Source organism: Cherax quadricarinatus, chromosome 97 (assembly GCF_038502225.1).
Source record: "Cherax quadricarinatus isolate ZL_2023a chromosome 97, ASM3850222v1, whole genome shotgun sequence".
NCBI classification, from domain to species: Eukaryota; Metazoa; Arthropoda; class Malacostraca; order Decapoda; family Parastacidae; genus Cherax; species Cherax quadricarinatus.
Window position 1 is genome coordinate 11,749,568 of NC_091388.1, and position 20,000 is coordinate 11,769,567.

Here is a 20,000-nt window from a genome sequence, read left to right on the forward strand (position 1 = left end):
ACAGTTGACATGCCAGAATGTTGTTTTAATTAATACCCAGGGTATTATTACTCATGGTATTAATACCTGGGAAAATGATGGGATGGATAATTAGAACCTTCAAAACAAGGGACGGATAACTAGAACCTTCAAAACAAGGGACGGATAACTAGAACCTTCAAAACAAGGGACGGATAACTAGAACCTTCAAAACAAGGTATGGATAACTAGACTTTTCAAAACAAGGGATAGATAACTAGAACCTTCAAAACAAGGGATAGATAACTAAAACCTTCAAAGCAAGGGATAGATAACTAGAACCTTCAAAGCAAGGGATGGATAACTAGAACCTTCAAAACAAGGGATAGATAACTAGAACCCTCAAAACAAGGGGTGGATAACTAGAACCTTCAAAACAAGGGGTGGATAACTAGAACCTTCAAAACAAGGGACAGATAACTAGAACCTTCAAAACAAGGTATGGATAACTAGAACCTTCAAAACAAGGGATAGATAACTAGAACAATCAAAAGGTATGGATAACTAGAACCCTCAAAACAAGGTATGGATAACTAGAACCCTCAAAACAAGGGATGGATAACTAGAACCCTCAAAACAAGGGATGGGTAATGAGAACCTTCAAAACATGCCAAGACAATGATGATCATATTTAAGTCACTTGTTCTGTCTAGTCTGAAGTATTGTTGAACTCTAACAGCCACTTTCAAGGAAGGTAAAATTGCAGCACTGGAGAAAGTACAGAGAACTTTCACTGTACGTCTAGGTACAATCAAGCACCTTAATTACTGGGAATGGTTGAAGTCCCTTGACGTGTACTCCCTGGAATGCAGGAGACTGAGATACGTCATAATTTACACTTGGAAAATCCTAGAGGGACTGGTGCCAAATCTACACTCATAAATCACTCCCTGTGACAGCAGAAGACTTGACACACGTTACAACATTCCATCAGTGAAAAGCAGAAGTGTTGTGAGTACATTGAGAGAGAACAGTAAGTGTCAGGGGCCCAAGACTGTTCAGCAGCCTCTCAGGATACATAAGTGGGATTACCAATATATACCCCCTGGTTGTCTTCAGACCCCCTGGTTGTGTTCAGACCCCAGATTGTCTTCAAGACCTCCTGATTGTCTTTAAGACCCCCTGGTTATCTTCAAGACCCCCTGGTTATCTTCAAGACGACCTCGTTGTCTTCAGACCCCTGGTTGTCTTCAAGACCTCGTTGTCTTCAGACCCCTGGTTGTCTTCAAGACCTCGTTGTCTTCAGACCCCTGGTTATCTTCAAGACCCCCTGGTTGTCTTCAAGACGACCTCGTTGTCTTCAGACCCCTGGTTGTCTTCAAGACCTCCTCGTTGTCTTCAGACCCCTGGTTGTCTTCAAGACCTCGTTGTCTTCAGACCCCTGGTTGTCTTCAAGACCTCCTCGTTGTCTTCAGACCCCTGGTTGTCTTCAAGACCTCCTCGTTGTCTTCAGACCCCTGGTTGTCTTCAGACCCCTGGTTGTCTTCAAGACCTCGTTGTCTTCAGACCCCTGGTTGTCTTCAAGACGACCTCGTTGTCTTCAGACCCCTGGTTGTCTTCAAGACGACCTCGTTGTCTTCAGACCCCTGGTTGTCTTCAAGACCTCCTCGTTGTCTTCAGACCCCTGGTTGTCTTCAAGACCTCCTCGTTGTCTTCAGACCCCTGGTTGTCTTCAGACCCCTGGTTGTCTTCAGACCCCTGGTTGTCTTCAAGACCTCGTTGTCTTCAGACCCCTGGTTGTCTTCAGACCCCTGGTTGTCTTCAAAACCTCGTTGTCTTCAGACCCCTGGTTGTCTTCAAGACCTCGTTGTCTTCAGACCCCTGGTTGTCTTCAAGACTCCTGGTTGTCTGTGGTTACTAAGTTGGACTACGTATGACCAGCCAGGCTGTGGTAATGGAGCTGATCCACCGTGAGGACTGGTCATGGACCGGGCCACAGGGGGCGCTGACTCCCAACAACCTCCAGATAGACAAATCTCCTTAAAATTACCTCGACAGATAGACAAGAAATAATCAGTTTCGTAATAAAAGTCAGGAGAGAAGACAAGAAGATGGATGGGGATAGCAGAGTGATGGAAATAGGGAGGGGCTAGGTGGATAGGGAGGGGCTAGGTGGATAGGGGAGGCTATCCCTAGCCAGCTGGACGACCAACCTCTCTGACACAAGTGTAAAAGAGACAGGAATAATGTGTTCAGAAATGTTGCCAAAGTTACCTTTCTTCCCTCCCCCTTCCCCTTCCTCCCCCCTTCCCCTCCCCTACCTCTCCCTATTCCTTCACTCACCCTCCTAAAACTCACTCTCTCGTCCCCTAACACCGTCTCAAGCAAAGGCCCCCCTACCCAATCTCTCTCCTCTATTCCCCTCCTCACCTTCTCCTTCCCCCCTCCATCCCCCTCCTTCCCTCCCTCCTTCCCTCCCTCGTTCCCCTCCTCCTGGCCACACACAGGATGGAGTTTGGCAACTCGTAAAAGAAATCTGAACTCAGGTATTATACACGATATTCTCGTTAATTTGTCTGGGAACCAGACGAGTGTAAATTGTTTAAACATTAACGGAAAATATGTTGCTCTCTCTCTCTCTCTCTCTCTCTTTCTCTCTCTCTCTCTCTCTCTCTCTCTCTCTCTCTCTCTTTTCACAGGGTTTGACAGGTTAAGGATCCCTAGCTTTATTGACAGCTATTTACAGGTTAAGGATCCATAACTTTATTGACAAGGTAAGAGCTGTTACCTACATCAGCTCATTTGAAAGCATTTTTATTGTTATGAGACATACAAGTAGGGAACAGGATGAAGTTGGAGCCATCTGTGGGCCAGCATTTTCATTTGATCAACTGACTTTATCTCGTTGACATCATTATGCTGTACGAATGTGTTCCATACTCGAGTCATCCTGGGTATGTATGATCTCAGATGGAGTGATGTTCTGGAGAAGGGTACAGCCAGAGTGAAGTTGCTGCTTTCTGCCCGTCTTGTGGCATAAAAGTTTGTTTCACGCTGTCCTCGAAGTCTGTCTGTCTGTCTCTCTCTCTCTCTCTCTCTCTCTCTCTCTCTCTCTCTCTCTCTCTCTCTCTCTCTCTCTCTCTCTCTCTCTCTCTCTCTCTCTCTCTCTCGCTCTCTCTCGCTCTCTCTCTCTCTCTCTCTCTACACAATGGCTTTACAGGCCTAGGTTAGAGAGGGGCCTGTCTTGTATGGGTCAGTAGGCCTACAGGAAAATGTAAAAAGCTGGCGAGAGTAACACAGAGTCAGGTGAGGAAGGTGGAATAGGCCTTCTAACTTTTTCTTTTTCTCCTAGTTGACATGATAGGCCTAGATGAAGTGTGGGGATGTTATGTGAAGTATAGGAAGATGAGGAGGTAAGGAAGGAAGGAATAAAGGAATGAAGGAAGGAAGGAAGTGTAGGTAGCATCCTGGTCCCACCCACAAGATTCTCTTCCAATCGATACATTCTTATCCTCTCCTTATGTCCCTGGATACCTGTGTCCCTAGTTCCCATGTGTCCCTAGTACCCACGTGTTCCTAGTACCCATGTGTTCCTAGTACCCACGTGTCCCTAGTACCCACGTGTCCCTAGTACCCACGTGTTCCTAGTACCCACGTGTTCCTAGTACCCACGTGTCCCTAGTACCCACGTGTTCCTAGTACCCACGTGTCCCTAGTACCCACGTGTTCCTAGTACCCACGTGTCCCTAGTACCCACGTGTCACTAGTACCCACGTGTCCCTAGTACCCACGTGTTCCTAGTACCCACGTGTCCCTAATACCCACATGACCCTAGTACCCACGTGTCCCTAGTACCCGCGTGTTCCTAGTACCCACATGTCCCTAGTACACACGTGTTCCTAGTACCCACGTGTCCCTAGTACCCACATGACCCTAGTACCCACGTGTCCCTAGTACCCACATGACCCTAGTACCCACGTGTCCCTAGTACCCACGTATCCCTAGTACCCACGTGTCCCTAGTACCCACGTGTTCCTAGTACCCACGTGTCCCTAGTACCCACGTGTCACTAGTACCCACGTGTCCCTAGTACCCACGTGTTCCTAGTACCCACGTGTCCCTAATACCCACATGACCCTAGTACCCACGTGTCCCTAGTACCCGCGTGTTCCTAGTACCCACATGTCCCTAGTACACACGTGTTCCTAGTACCCACGTGTCCCTAGTACCCACATGACCCTAGTACCCACGCGTCCCTAGTACCCACGTGTTCCTAGTACCCACGTGTCCCTAGTGCCCACGTGTTTCTAGTGCCTACGTGTCCCTAGTACCCACGTGTTCCTAGTACCCACGTGTCCCTAGTACCCACGTGTCCCTAGTACCCACGTGTCCCTAGTACCAATGTATCCCTATCTGAAAACCACCAGAAGGCGTTCTAATGTGTACGTTTATCATCTAAGCCAGCACCGGCAAGTATTTCTGGGTGACAGGTAGACATACGTACACTTGTGTGTAGACAGGAACGTCCGTCACATGTGAACGAACCTGCCTGGACGTTCTAGTCTATTTCTGTAACATTGCAAGCTCCCGATGAAGTGTTGATCGCGAGACGAAAGGCCCAGGTTGTTTTGCATAGTAACACAGGCGGTCTGTCAGCTTAGCTGATGTCTGAAGAGCTTTCAGCGGCGCTGAAGTGTGTTTACACACACACATGTGGACACGGATACACACGGACACGCACATACACGGACACGCACACACACGGATCACGTACCTAGTTTCTGGCCACTTTGTCAGTCAAAATTTCTTCTCATCTCGTCTCGTTCTGAACCAGTCCCCTCCCTGCCAGCCCCCCTCCCTGCCAGCCCCTCTACTCTGCCAGCCCCTCTACTCTGCCAGCCCCCCTCCCTGCCAGCCCCTCTACTCTGCCAGCCCCCCTCCCTGCCAGCCCCTCTACTCTGCCAGCCCCCCTCCCTGCCAGCCCCTCTTCTCTGCCAGCCCCTCTACTCTGCCAGCCCCCCTCCCAGCCAGCCCCTCTACTCTGCCAGCCCCCCTCCTGCCAGCCCCCCTCCCTGCCAGCCCCTCTACTCTGCCAGCCCCTCTACTCTGCCAGCCCCCCTCCCTGCCAGCCCCCCTCCTGCCAGCCCCCCTCCCTGCCAGCCCCCCTCCCTGCCAGCCCCTTTACTCTGCCAGCCCCCCTCCCTGCCAGCCCCCCTCCCTGCCAGCCCCTCTACTCTGGCAGCCCCCTTCCCTGCCAGCCCCTCTACTCTGCCAGTCCCTCTACTCTGCACGCCCCCCTCCCTGCCAGCCCCTCTACTCTGCCAGCCCCCCTCCCTGCCAGCCCCCCTCCCTGCCAGCCCCTCTACTCTGCCAGCCCATCTACTCTGCCAGCCCCTCTACTCTGCCAGCCCCCCTCCCTGCCAGCCCCTCTACTCTGCCAGCCCGTCTACTCTGCCAGCCCCTCTACCCTGCCAGCCCCTCTACTCTACCAGCCCCTCTACTCTGCCAGCCCCTCTACTCTGCCAGCCCCCTCCCTGCCAGCCCCCCTCCCTGCCAGCCCCCCTCCCTGCCAGCCCCCCTCCCTGCCAGCCCCCTCCCTGCCAGCCCCTCTACTCTGCCCGCCCCGCTACTCTGCCAGCCCCCCTCCCTGCCAGCCCCTCTACTCTGCCAGCCCCCCTCCCTGCCAGCCCCTCTACTCTGCCAGCCCCCCTCCCTGCCAGCCCCTCTACTCTGCCAGCCCCCCTCCCTGCTAGCCCCTCTACCCTGCCAGCCCCTCTACTCTGCCAGCCCCCCTCCCTGCCAGCCCCTCAACTCTCCCAGCCCCCTCCCTGCCAGCCCCTCTACTCTGCCAGCCCCCTCACTGCCAGCCCCTCTACTCTGCCAGCCCCCTCACTGCCAGCCCCTCTACTCTGCCAGCCCCCCTCCCTGCCAGCCTTTCTACCCAGCCAGCCCCTCTCCCTGCCAGCCCTTCTACCCTGCCAGCCCCTCCCAGATCCTCTACCCTGCCAGCCCCTTTACTCTGCCAGCCCTTCTACTCTGCCAGCTCCTCTACCCTATCAGCCCCTCTACCCTGCCAGTCTCTACCCTGCCAACCCCCTCCCTGCCAGCTCCTCTACTTTGCCAGGCCTTCCAACCTGCTATTCCTTCTTCCCTGCCAGCTTTTCCTCTGCTATCCCTTCTTCCCTGCCACCCCCTCCCCTGCCACCCCCTTCCCTGCCACCCCCTCCCCTGCTATCCCTTCTTCCCTGCTATCCCTCCCCTGCCAGCCCCTCCCCTGCTGTCCCTCCCCTGCTATCCCTTCTTCCCTGGCAGCCCCTCCCCTGCCAGCCCCCAGTCCCAGCTGGTTATGGGGCTGTATTTACTACCTTCTAAATTCTAACTTCCAAGCAGAAACATTGGCCATGAAGGGCCATGAGGGGCCACGAGGGGCTATAGTGGTGGCCAGGGATCGAAACAGGGGGAAGGGAGGCTGGGGGGAGGGGGAATCAGGTGTGAAAGTGAGAGAGAGAGAGAGAGAGAGAGAGAATTAGGCCCTTGGCAGCGGGTGATGAGAAGTGACACCGAAGGGGCGGTTCCTCTCTCTCTCTCTCTCCCCAATCCCCACTCCCCTCCCTTCCCCCACCTGTCCCCTTCCCCTTGATCCCAAAACCTCCCCTCTCCCTTCTATCCTCCATCTTTCATCTATCCTTCATCCTTTCTCCATCTATCCTCCCTCCATCTATCCTCCCTCCATCTATCCTCCTCCATCTATCCTCCTCCATCTATCCTCCCTCCATCTATCCTCCCTCCATCCATCCTCCCTCCATCCATCCTCCCTCCATCTATCCTCCCTCCATCTATCCTCCTCCATCTATCCTCCCTTCATCTATCCTCCCTCCATCTATCCTCCCTTCATCTATCCTCCCTCCATCTATCCTCCTCCATCTATCCTCCCTCCATCTATCCTCCCTCCATCTATCCTCCCTCCATCTATCTCCTCCATCTCTCCAGTGAACCATAAAATACATGTATCAGTGTGTGTCTTAAGATCAGTTTCAACCACAACCATCAACCATAAACCTGTCAACCAAGACTTAGTGGTCTGTTTTGTTTACCCAAGTTGGTGGTGTGTGCGTGTGTGTGTGGGTGTGTGTGTGTGTGTGTGTGTGTGGGGTGTGGTGGTGTGGTGGTTTGTGTGTGTGTGTGTGTGTGTGTGTGTGTGTGTGTGTGTGTGTGTGTGTGTGTGTGTGTGGTGTGGTGTGGTGGTTTGTGTGTGTGTGTGTGTGTGTGTGTGTGTGTGTGTGTGTGTGTGTGTGTGTGTGTGTGTGTGTGGTGTGGTGGTTTGTGTGTGTGTGTGTGTGTGTGTGTGTACTCACCTAATTGTACTCACCTAATTGTGGTTCCAGGGGTCGAGACTCAGCTCCTGGCCCCGCCTCTTCACTGATCGCTACTGGATCCTCTCTCTCTCTCTGCTTCCTGAGCTTTGTCATACCTCTTCTTAAAACTATGTATGGTTCCTGCCTCCACTACTTCACTTGCTAGGCTATTCCACTTGCTGACAACTCTATGACTGAAGAAATACTTCCTAACGTCCCTGTGACTCGTCTGAGTCTTCAGCTTCCAGTTGTGACCCCTTGTCCCTGTGTCCCCTCTCTGGAACATCCTGTCTCTGTCCACCTTGTCTATTCCCCGCAGTATCTTGTATGTCGTTATCATGTCTCCCCTGACCCTTCTGTCCTCCAGTGTCGTCAGTCCGATTTCCCTTAACCTTTCCTCGTACGACATTCCCTTGAGCTCTGGGACTAGCCTTGTTGCAAACCTTTGTACTTTCTCTAACTTCCTGACGTGCTTGACCAGGTGTGGGTTCCAGACTGGTGCTGCATACTCCAGTATGGGCCTAACATACACAGTGTACAGTGTCTTGAACGATTTCTTATTAAGGTATCGGAACGCTATTCTCAGGTTTGCCAGGCGCCCGTATACTGCAGCGGTTATTTGGTTGATGTGTGCCTCCGGTGATGTGCTCGGTGTTATGGTCACCCCAAGGTCTTTCTCCCTGAGTGAGGTCTGTAGTCTTTGTCCACCTAGCCTATACTCTGTCTGCGGTCTTCTTTGCCCCTCCCCAATCTTCATGACTTTGCATTTGGCTGGATTGAATTCGAGAAGCCAGTTACTGGACCACATGTCCAGCCTGTCCAGGTCTCTTTGCAGTCCTGCCTCATCCTCGTCCGATTTAATTCTTCTCATCAACTTCACGTCATCTGCGAACAGGGACACTTCAGAGTCTATTCCTTCCATCATGTCGTTCACATATATCAAAAATAGCACTGGTCCTAGAACTGACCCCTGTGGGACCCCGCTCGTAACAGGCCCCCACTGTGATACCTCTTCACGTACCATGACTTGTTGCTGCCTCCCTGTCAGGTATTCCCTTATCCATTGCAGTGCCCTCCCTTTTACATGCGCCTGATCCTCCAGCTTCTGCACTAATCTCTTGTGGGGAACTGTGTCAAAGGCCTTCCTGCAGTCTAGGAAAACGCAATCTACCCATCCCTCTCTCTCGTGTCTTACTTCTGTTACCTTGTCATAAAACTCCAGGAGGTTTGTGATACAAGATTTGCCTTCCATGAACCCATGCTGGTTTTCATTTATAATCTTGTTCCTTTCCAGGTGTTCGACCACTCTCCCCCTGATAATCTTCTCCATGACTTTGCACACAATACATGTCGGAGAGACAGGTCTGTAGTTTAGTGCCTCGTTTCTGTTTCCTTTCTTAAATATGGGGACTACATTAGCTGTCTTCCATTTCTCGGGTAGTTGCCCAGTTTCAAGGGATGTGTTGAAGATTGTGGTTAGAGGCACGCACAGCATCTCTGCTCCTTCTCTAAGGACCCTTGGGGAGATGTCCGGTCCCATCGCCTTTGAGGTGTCAAGGTCACTTAAGAGCTTCTTCACCTCCTCCTCAGTTGTTCGTATGTCATCCAACACTTGTTGGTATATTCCCTCTTGATGTTCCCTTCTGTGCTGTCTTCCCACAGCCCTTCCTGTCTCTACTGTAAAAACTTCCTTAAATCTCCTGTTCAGCTCCTCACATACCTCCTGATCATTTCTTGTGAGTTCTCCACCTTCTGTCCTTAATCTGATCACCTGGTCTTTGACTGTTGTCTTCCTCCTGATGTGGCTATACAACAGTTTCGGGTCAGTCTTGATTCTCGATGCTATGTCATTTCATACTGTCGCTGGGCCTCCCTCCTTACCTGTGCATACTCATTCCTGGCTCTGTGACTGATCTCCCTATTTTCGTGTGTTCTCTGCCTTCTGTACTTTTTCCATTCTCTATTGCATTTTGTTTTTGCCTCCTTACACTGTCGGGTAAACCAGGGGCTCGTTCTGGTCTTCCCGTTGTTACTGTTGCCCTTGGGAATAAACCTTTCCACTGCCTCCTTGCATTTTGTTGTTACATATTCCATCATTTCATTTACTGGCTTTCCTGCCAGTTCTCTGTCCCACTGGACCTCCCGCAGGAAGTTCTTCAACCCTATGTAGTCCCCTCTTTTATAGTCAGGCTTTTCTCATTCAACTCCTTTTATTCTCTCCACTTGCAGCTCTACTATGTATTCAAAGCACAGAACCACGTGGTCGCTAGCTCCTAGGGGACTCTCATACTTGATGTCCTCAATGTCTGAGCTGCCCAGGGTGAACACAAGGTCCAATCTTGCTGGTTCATCCTCCCCTCTCACTCTGGTAGTGTCCTTAACATGTTGGTGCATGAGGTTTTCCAGCACCACGTCCAACATCCTGGCTCTCCATGTTTCAGGACCCCCATGTGGCTCCAGGTTTTCCCAGTCAATCTCCCTGTGGTTGAAATCCCCCATAACCAGCAACTTTGCTCTGCTGGAGTGAGCTCTTCTTGCCATCTCAGCAAGTGTGTCCACCATTGCTCTGTTGCTCTCTTCATATTCCTCTCTTGGCCTCCTGCAGTTCTGTGGTGGATTATACATCACTGCAATGACCACTTTGTGTTCCCCAGACTGAAGTGTACCTGGTCTCTTTCTCCCATCTCATCTATGCCTTCCATTTTCTCGAATTTCCATCTGTTTTTTACGAGCAGAGCAACCCCACCTCCCCCCCTGCCCCTTCTATCTTTCCTCATGATCTGGTATCCTGGTGGGAAGATTGCATCTGTTATTGTCTCCATGAGTTTTGTTTCTGTAACTGCTATGATGTCTGGGGACTTCTCATTGATTCTTTCTTGCCATTCCTCATGTTTATTTGTTAATCCATCTGCATTTGTATACCAAACCTTCAGCTTCTGTTCTAATACTGTAACTGTGGTGAGGGGGGTGGAAACAGAGGGATTGGTGTGTGATGGTTGGTTTGGATTGTTCAGTTGCCTTGGGGGTGTCATGGCTGAAGTCCTTCTGCAGGTGTTTCTGGGGGGTGTGCTTGTCCTTCCATTTGATCCTGGATTATTCTGCTCTCCTTTTTCATTTCCTCCCATTTCTCCTTTCGTTTTTGAACTCTCTCTTTCATTGTCTTCCTTTCGTCCTGTGTTCTGTCTCGATCGAGATACACACTCTGGAACTCCTGCTTGCCTCTCAGCCGTGCTTTCTCCTGCAGGATCATGGTTCGGGTTGATTCTGCCTTGAAAATTACTTTGAGAGGCCAATTCCTTTTCTTTGTGAACCACCCGATTCTCCAAAAATTTGCCACCTGGGTCATGTCCCCCTCGCCTATCACCTTCATGATATCTTCATTCGCTTTTTTCTCCTCCTGCTTTCTTTCATCATAAGTTTCCCCTTTAGCTTCGTCTAGCCCATAGACAAACACGGATCTTTCCCTTTCCACCTCCCACTGTGACTCCCATTGCATCCTCTGATGTGTTTTAGTTCCTTCCCGTGGAGTGTTCCTTCCTTCAGTCCCTTCCCTAGTTATTGCCCCTATGCTTCTTGGTTTATCCTTCCTGCTCACCTGCTCCTGGCCCCCACAGGTATCTGGTAAGGTCCTTGCACATGTCCTAGTTCCTTCAATGACTTCCAACCTCTCGTTCTGTCCTAGTGTGCTCCCTGTCTTTGTTTTGGCTCCATGTGGGTTTGACAGGACCTCTGCATACAGTTTAGTTTCCATGCTTCCTTCAGACCTGTTGTCTGTGTTTGATGTAGCCATTGCCGATGCTACTTCTGTAATATCTTTGTCTCTGTGCTGTTTCAGATGTCTCAGCTCCTCTTCTAATCTCTCTATCTTGATTTCTGCTGCTGTGTGTATGTGTGTGTGTGTATGTGTGTGTGTGTATGTGTGTGTATGTGTGTGTGTGTGTGTGTGTGTGTGTGTGTGTGTGTGTGTGTGTGTGTGTATGTGTGTGTGTAGTGGTGTGTGTGTGTATGTTTGTGCGGTTGTGTGGTAGTGTGTGGTGGTGTGTGTGGTTGTGGTGTGTGGTTGTGTTTGGTTATGTGGTGGTGTGTTTGGTTGTGTGGTGGTGTGTGTGGTTGTGTGGTGGTGTGTGTGGTTGTGTTTGGTTATGTGGTGGTGTGTTTGGTTGTGTGGTGGTGTGTTTGGTTGTGTGGTGGTGTGTGTGGTTGTGTCGTGGTGTGTGTGGTTGTGTGGCGGGGTGTGTGTGTGTGTGTGTGTGTGTGTGGTGTGGCGGTGTGTGTAGTTGTGGTGGTGTGTGTGGTGGTGTGTGTGGTTGTGTGGTGGTGTGTGTGGTTGTTGTGGTGTGTGTGTGGTTGTTTGGTTGTGGTGTGTGTGTGGGGTTTGTGTGGTTGTGTTGTGGTGTGTGTGGTTGTATGGTTGTGTGTGTGGTTGTGCGTGGGGTTGTGGTGTGTGTGGTTGTGTGGTGTGTGGGGTTGTGTGTGGTTGTGTGTGTGCTTTTGTGGTGTGTGTGGTTGTGTTGTGATGTGTGTGGTGTTGTGTGTGCTTGTGGCGTGTGTGGTTGTGTTGTGATGTGTGGTTGTGGGGTGGTGTGTGTGGTTGTGGGGTGGTGTGTGTGTGGTTGTGTGGTGGTGTGTGTGCTTGTGGCATGTGTGGTTGTGTTGTTATGTGTGTGGTTGTGGGGTGGTGTGTGTGGTTGTGGGGTGGTGTGTGTGGTTGTGGCGTGTGTGGTTGTGTTGTGATATGTGTGGTTGTGAGGTGGTGTGTGTGGTTGTGTGGTGGTGTGTGTGCTTGTGGCGTGTGTGGTTGTGGGGTGGTGTGTGTGGTTGTTCCGTGTGTGGTTGTGTTGTGATGTGTGTGGTTGTGGGGTGGTGTGTGTGGTTGTGTTGTGATGTGTGTGGTTGTGGGGTGGTGTGTGTGGTTGTGGCGTGTGTGGTTGTGTTGTGATGTATGTGGTTGTGGGGTGGTGTGTGTGGTTGTGGGGTGGTGTGTGTGGTGGTGTGGTTGTGGGGTGGTGTGTGTGGTTGTGTGGTTGTGTGTGTGGTGGTGTGTGTGGTTGTGTTGTGTGTGGTGGAGTGAGTGGTGGTGTTGTGTGTGGTGGTGTGTGTGGTTGTGTTGTGTGTGGTTGTGTGTGTGGTGTGGGTTGTGTTGTGTGTGGTTGTGTGTGTGGTGGTGTGTGTGGTTGTGTGTGTGGTGGTGTGTGGGTTGTGTTGTGTGTGGTGGTGTGTGGGTTGTGTTGTGTGTGGTTGTGTGTGTGGTGGTGTGTATGTGTGTGTGTGTTAGTTACCATTTTGTCCTAGGCACATGTCGATTAGACACTAGGCCTGTTGTATATGTGTACGTGTGTGTGTGTGTGTGTGTGTGTGTGCGCGCGTGCATGTGTGTGTGTGCATGTGCGTGCACGTGTGTGTGTGTGTGTGTGTGTGTGTGTGTGTGTGCGCGCGCATATGTATGCGTGTGCGCGTGTATGTGTGTGCGTGTGTATGTGTGTGGTTGTGTGGTTATGGAGGCTGGCGTGGTAATATCTGCTTTTGTTGTTACTACTGTTGTTGCTGTTACTACTGTTGCTGTTACTGCTGCTGCTTCTCTTGCTGTTACTGCTACTGTTGCTGATACTGTTGCTGTTACTGTCGCTGTTACTACTGTTGCTATTACTACTGTTACTGCTGCTGCTTCTCTTGCTGTTACTGGTACTGTTGCTGATACTGTTGCTGTTACTGTCGCTGTTACTACTGTTGCTATTACTACTGTTACTGCTTCTCTTGCTGTTACTGCTACTGTTGCTGATACTGTTGCTGTTACTGTCGCTGTTACTACTGTTGCTATTACTACTGTTACTGCTTCTCTTGCTGTTACTGCTACTGTTGCTGATACTGTTGTTGTTACTGTCGCTGTTACTACTGTTGCTATTACTACTGTTGCTGTTACAGCTGCTGCTACTGTTGTTGCTGTTACTGCTGCTACAGTTGCTGTTAGTACTGTTGCTGTTACTGCTGCTGCTGTTGCTGTAACTGCTGTTGTTACTACTGCTTCTGCTACTGTTGCTGTTACTGCTCTGACTGTTTCTGCTGCTGCTACTGTTGCTGTTAATACTGTTACTGCTGTTGTTACTGCTGCTGCTGTTACTGTTGTAGCACTGTTACTGTTGTTTGTAGCACTGTCACTGTTGTTTGTAGCACTGTTACTGTTGTAGCACTGTTACTGTTTGTAGCACTGTTACTGTTTGTAGCACGGTTACTGTTGTTTGTAACACTGTTACTGTTATTTGTAGCACTGTTACTGTTTGTTGTAGCACTGTTACTGTTGTTTGTACCGCTGTTACTGTTGGTTGTAGCACTGTTACTGTTGTTTGTACCGCTGTTACTGTTGGTTGTAGCGTTGTTACTGTTGGTTGTGTTGTACATGTGTCTTATTCATCAATAAAGACACCTAGGTGTTGTACATGTGTCTTATTCATCAATAAAGACACCTAGGTGTTGTACATGTGTCTTATTCATCAATAAAGACACCTAGGTGTTGTACATGTGTCTTATTCATCAATAAAGACACCTAGGTGTTGTACATGTGTCTTATTCATCAATAAAGACACCTAGGTGTTGTACATGTGTCTTATTCATCAATAAAGACACCCAGGTGTTGTACATGTGTCTTATTCATCAATAAAGACACCTAGGTGTTGTACATGTGTCTTATTCATCAATAAAGACACCTAGGTGTTGTACATGTGTCTTATTCATCAATAAAGACACCTAGGTGTTGTACATGTGTCTTATTCATCAATAAAGACACCTAGGTGTTGTACATGTGTCTTATTCATCAATAAAGACACCCAGGTGTTGTACATGTGTCTTATTCATCAATAAAGACACCTAGGTGTTGTACATGTGTCTTATTCATCAATAAAGACACCTAGGTGTTGTACATGTGTCTTATTCATCAATAAAGACACCCAGGTGTTGTACATGTGTCTTATTCATCAATAAAGACACCCAGGTGTTGTACATGTGTCTTATTCATCAATAAAGACACCCAGGTGTTGTACATGTGTCTTATTCATCAATAAAGACACCCAGGTGTTGTACATGTGTCTTATTCATCAATAAAGACACCCAGGTGTTGTACATGTGTCTTATTCATCAATAAAGACACCCAGGTGTTGTACATGTGTCTTATTCATCAATAAAGACACCTAGGTGTTGTACATGTGTCTTATTCATCAATAAAGACACCCAGGTGTTGTACATGTGTCTTATTCATCAATAAAGACACCCAGGTGTTGTACATGTGTCTTATTCATCAATAAAGACACCTAGGTGTTGTACATGTGTCTTATTCATCAATAAAGACACCTAGGTGTTGTACATGTGTCTTATTCATCAATAAAGACACCCAGGTGTTGTACATGTGTCTTATTCATCAATAAAGACACCCAGGTGTTGTACATGTGTCTTATTCATCAATAAAGACACCTAGGTGTTGTACATGTGTCTTATTCATCAATAAAGACACCCAGGTGTTGTACATGTGTCTTATTCATCAATAAAGACACCTAGGTGTTGTACATGTGTCTTATTCATCAATAAAGACACCCAGGTGTTGTACATGTGTCTTATTCATCAATAAAGACACCTAGGTGTTGTACATGTGTCTTATTCATCAATAAAGACACCTAGGTGTTGTACATGTGTCTTATTCATCAATAAAGACACCTAGGTGTTGTACATGTGTCTTATTCATCAATAAAGACACCCAGGTGTTGTACATGTGTCTTATTCATCAATAAAGACACCTAGGTGTTGTACATGTGTCTTATTCATCAATAAAGACACCCAGGTGTTGTACATGTGTCTTATTCATCAATAAAGACACCTAGGTGTTGTACATGTGTCTTATTCATCAATAAAGACACCCAGGTGTTGTACATGTGTCTTATTCATCAATAAAGACACCCAGGTGTTGTACATGTGTCTTATTCATCAATAAAGACACCTAGGTGTTGTACATGTGTCTTATTCATCAATAAAGACACCCAGGTGTTGTACATGTGTCTTATTCATCAATAAAGACACCCAGGTGTTGTACATGTGTCTTATTCATCAATAAAGACACCTAGGTGTTGTACATGTGTCTTATTCATCAATAAAGACACCCAGGTGTTGTACATGTGTCTTATTCATCAATAAAGACACCTAGGTGTTGTACATGTGTCTTATTCATCAATAAAGACACCCAGGTGTTGTACATGTGTCTTATTCATCAATAAAGACACCCAGGTGTTGTACATGTGTCTTATTCATCAATAAAGACACCCAGGTGTTGTACATGTGTCTTATTCATCAATAAAGACACCCAGGTGTTGTACATGTGTCTTATTCATCAATAAAGACACCCAGGTGTTGTACATGTGTCTTATTCATCAATAAAGACACCCAGGTGTTGTACATGTGTCTTATTCATCAATAAAGACACCCAGGTGTTGTACATGTGTCTTATTCATCAATAAAGACACCCAGGTGTTGTACATGTGTCTTATTCATCAATAAAGACACCTAGGTGTTGTACATGTGTCTTATTCATCAATAAAGACACCCAGGTGTTGTACATGTGTCTTATTCATCAATAAAGACACCTAGGTGTTGTACATGTGTCTTATTCATCAATAAAGACACCCAGGTGTTGTACATGTGTCTTATTCATCAATAAAGACACCTAGGTGTTGTACATGTGTCTTATTCATCAATAAAGACACCTAGGTGTTGTACATGTGTCTTATTCATCAATAAAGACACCTAGGTGTTGTACATGTGTCTTATTCATCAATAAAGACACCCAGGTGTTGTACATGTGTCTTATTCATCAATAAAGACACCCAGGTGTTGTACATGTGTCTTATTCATCAATAAAGACACCCAGGTGTTGTACATGTGTCTTATTCATCAATAAAGACACCCAGGTGTTGTACATGTGTCTTATTCATCAATAAAGACACCCAGGTGTTGTACATGTGTCTTATTCATCAATAAAGACACCTAGGTGTTGTACATGTGTCTTATTCATCAATAAAGACACCTAGGTGTTGTACATGTGTCTTATTCATCAATAAAGACACCCAGGTGTTGTACATGTGTCTTATTCATCAATAAAGACACCTAGGTGTTGTACATGTGTCTTATTCATCAATAAAGACACCCAGGTGTTGTACATGTGTCTTATTCATCAATAAAGACACCTAGGTGTTGTACATGTGTCTTATTCATCAATAAAGACACCCAGGTGTTGTACATGTGTCTTATTCATCAATAAAGACACCCAGGTGTTGTACATGTGTCTTATTCATCAATAAAGACACCCAGGTGTTGTACATGTGTCTTATTCATCAATAAAGACACCTAGGTGTTGTACATGTGTCTTATTCATCAATAAAGACACCTAGGTGTTGTACATGTGTCTTATTCATCAATAAAGACACCCAGGTGTTGTACATGTGTCTTATTCATCAATAAAGACACCCAGGTGTTGTACATGTGTCTTATTCATCAATAAAGACACCCAGGTGTTGTACATGTGTCTTATTCATCAATAAAGACACCCAGGTAAAGACACCTAGGTGTTGTACATGTGTCTTATTCATCAATAAAGACACCTAGGTGTTGTACATGTGTCTTATTCATCAATAAAGACACCCAGGTGTTGTACATGTGTCTTATTCATCAATAAAGACACCCAGGTGTTGTACATGTGTCTTATTCATCAATAAAGACACCTAGGTGTTGTACATGTGTCTTATTCATCAATAAAGACACCCAGGTGTTGTACATGTGTCTTATTCATCAATAAAGACACCCAGGTGTTGTACATGTGTCTTATTCATCAATAAAGACACCCAGGTGTTGTACATGTGTCTTATTCATCAATAAAGACACCCAGGTGTTGTACATGTGTCTTATTCATCAATAAAGACACCTAGGTGTTGTACATGTGTCTTATTCATCAATAAAGACACCTAGGTGTTGTACATGTGTCTTATTCATCAATAAAGACACCTAGGTGTTGTACATGTGTCTTATTCATCAATAAAGACACCTAGGTGTTGTACACGTGTATTATTCATCAATAAAGACACCTAGGTGTTGTACATGTGTCTTATTCATCAATAAAGACACCCAGGTGTTGTACATGTGTCTTATTCATCAATAAAGACACCCAGGTGTTGTACATGTGTCTTATTCATCAATAAAGACACCCAGGTGTTGTACATGTGTCTTATTCATCAATAAAGACACCTAGGTGTTGTACATGTGTCTTATTCATCAATAAAGACACCCAGGTGTTGTACATGTGTCTTATTCATCAATAAAGACACCTAGGTGTTGTACATGTGTCTTATTCATCAATAAAGACACCTAGGTGTTGTACATGTGTCTTATTCATCAATAAAGACACCCAGGTGTTGTACATGTGTCTTATTCATCAATAAAGACACCTAGGTGTTGTACATGTGTCTTATTCATCAATAAAGACACCCAGGTGTTGTACATGTGTCTTATTCATCAATAAAGACACCCAGGTGTTGTACATGTGTCTTATTCATCAATAAAGACACCCAGGTGTTGTACATGTGTCTTATTCATCAATAAAGACACCCAGGTGTTTTACATGTGTCTTATTCATCAATAAAGACACCCAGGTGTTGTACATGTGTCTTATTCATCAATAAAGACACCCAGGTGTTGTACATGTGTCTTATTCATCAATAAAGACACCCAGGTGTTGTACATGTGTCTTATTCATCAATAAAGACACCTAGGTGTTGTACATGTGTCTTATTCATCAATAAAGACACCCAGGTGTTGTACATGTGTCTTATTCATCAATAAAGACACCTAGGTGTTGTACATGTGTCTTATTCATCAATAAAGACACCTAGGTGTTGTACATGTGTCTTATCAATAAAGACACCTAGGTGTTGTACATGTGTCTTATTCATCAATAAAGACACCCAGGTGTTGTACATGTGTCTTATTCATCAATAAAGACACCCAGGTGTTTTACATGTGTCTTATTCATCAATAAAGACACCTAGGTGTTGTACATGTGTCTTATTCATCAATAAAGACACCTAGGTGTTGTACATGTGTCTTATTCATCAATAAAGACACCTAGGTGTTGTACATGTGTCTTATTCATCAATAAAGACACCCAGGTGTTGTACATGTGTCTTATTCATCAATAAAGACACCTAGGTGTTGTACATGTGTCTTATTCATCAATAAAGACACCTAGGTGTTGTACATGTGTCTTATTCATCAATAAAGACACCTAGGTGTTGTACATGTGTCTTATTCATCAATAAAGACACCCAGGTGTTGTACATGTGTCTTATTCATCAATAAAGACACCTAGGTGTTGTACATGTGTCTTATTCATCAATAAAGACACCCAGGTGTTGTACATGTGTCTTATTCATCAATAAAGACACCTAGGTGTTGTACATGTGTCTTATTCATCAATAAAGACACCCAGGTGTTGTACATGTGTCTTATTCATCAATAAAGACACCCAGGTGTTGTACATGTGTCTTATTCATCAATAAAGACACCTAGGTGTTGTACATGTGTCTTATTCATCAATAAAGACACCCAGGTGTTGTACATGTGTCTTATTCATCAATAAAGACACCCAGGTGTTGTACATGTGTCTTATTCATCAATAAAGACACCTAGGTGTTGTACACGTGTCTTATTCATCAATAAAGACACCCAGGTGTTGTACATGTGTCTTATTCATCAATAAAGACACCTAGGTGTTGTACATGTGTCTTATTCATCAATAAAGACACCCAGGTGTTGTACATGTGTCTTATTCATCAATAAAGACACCCAGGTATCTCTCTCTCTCATCAATATACATTTCTCACACTTTACAACTACGGTTATCTTAAAGATAGCTCACTTTCTCTTAATACTTTCTTTACGAGTTTTCTTCAGCTTTTCCTTCCCTGATTCTAACTTTCACCAGCTGTTGCTGCTGTTGCTGCTGCTGTTACTGATGCTGTTACTGCTGTTACTGCTGTTATTGCTGTTGTTGCTGCTGTTGCTGCTGTTACTGCTGTTACTGCTGTTGTTGCTGCTGTTATTGCTGTTACTGCTGTTGTTGCTGCTGTTACTGCTGTTACTACTGTTACTGCTGTTGTTGTTGCTGTTACTGCTGTTACTGCTGTTGTTGTTGCTGTTACTGCTGTTACTGCTGTTGTTGCTGCTGTTACTGCTGTTGTTACTGCTGTTACTGCTGTTGTTGCTGCTGTTACTGCTGCTGTTACTGATGCTGTTACTGCTGTTATTGCTGTTGTTGCTGCTGTTACTGCTGTTACTGCTGTTGTTGCTGCTGTTACTGATGCTGTTACTGCTGTTATTGCTGTTGTTGCTGCTGTTGCTGCTGTTACTGCTGTTACTGCTGTTGTTGCTGCTGTTATTGCTGTTACTGCTGTTGTTGCTGCTGTTACTGCTGTTGTTGCTGCTGTTACTGCTGTTACTGCTGTTGTTGCTGTTACTGCTGTTACTGCTGTTGTTGCTGCTGTTACTGCTGTTGTTGCTGCTGTTACTGCTGTTGTTGCTGCTGTTACTGCTGCTGTTACTGCTGTTACTGCTGCTGTTACTACTGCTGTTGTTGCTGCTGTTACTGCTGCTGTTACTGCT

The 20,000-nt window shown here is 46.5% G+C and overlaps 1 protein-coding gene across 2 annotated transcripts in view; it reads right to left on the reverse strand.

Annotated features, from left to right (window-relative positions):
- The window catches only part of LOC128704985 (carbonic anhydrase 2), a 383,971-nt gene that overhangs the window by 90,948 nt on the left and 273,023 nt on the right, over positions 1-20,000 (reverse strand). The gene's annotated exons all lie outside the window — the stretch shown is intronic.